Consider the following 278-nt stretch of genomic DNA (forward strand, 5'->3'; position numbering starts at 1 on the left):
GGGGGGGGGGTTTGCAAAATAAAGCACAGCAGGATTTTTTTGGACCTAGCTAAAAAGCTAAGAGCAAGTAACGCTAATGCAACAGGCAGGTTGCACAACTGAAAAAAGTCATACACACAGACACTGACACACATGGACCTTTTAACAGCAACAAGCAGCCTCTCCCTGCAGGATTTAGGAGCTCTCTTAGAGACATGCCTCTACAAATGCAAGTGATCCCTTAAGAAGGCCCCATATTACTTTAGGAACAGCAGACTACACAAAGGACTTCTTCCCTA

The 278-nt window shown here is 45.0% G+C and overlaps 1 protein-coding gene across 16 annotated transcripts in view; it reads right to left on the reverse strand.

Moving 5' to 3' along the window:
- TNRC6B (trinucleotide repeat containing 6B) overlaps positions 1-278 on the reverse strand; it is a 188,975-nt gene that overhangs the window by 101,282 nt on the left and 87,415 nt on the right. The gene's annotated exons all lie outside the window — the stretch shown is intronic.

The sequence above is a fragment of the Alligator sinensis genome, unplaced genomic scaffold, assembly GCF_000455745.1.
Source record: "Alligator sinensis unplaced genomic scaffold, ASM45574v1 scaffold215_1, whole genome shotgun sequence".
NCBI lineage: Eukaryota > Metazoa > Chordata > Crocodylia > Alligatoridae > Alligator > Alligator sinensis.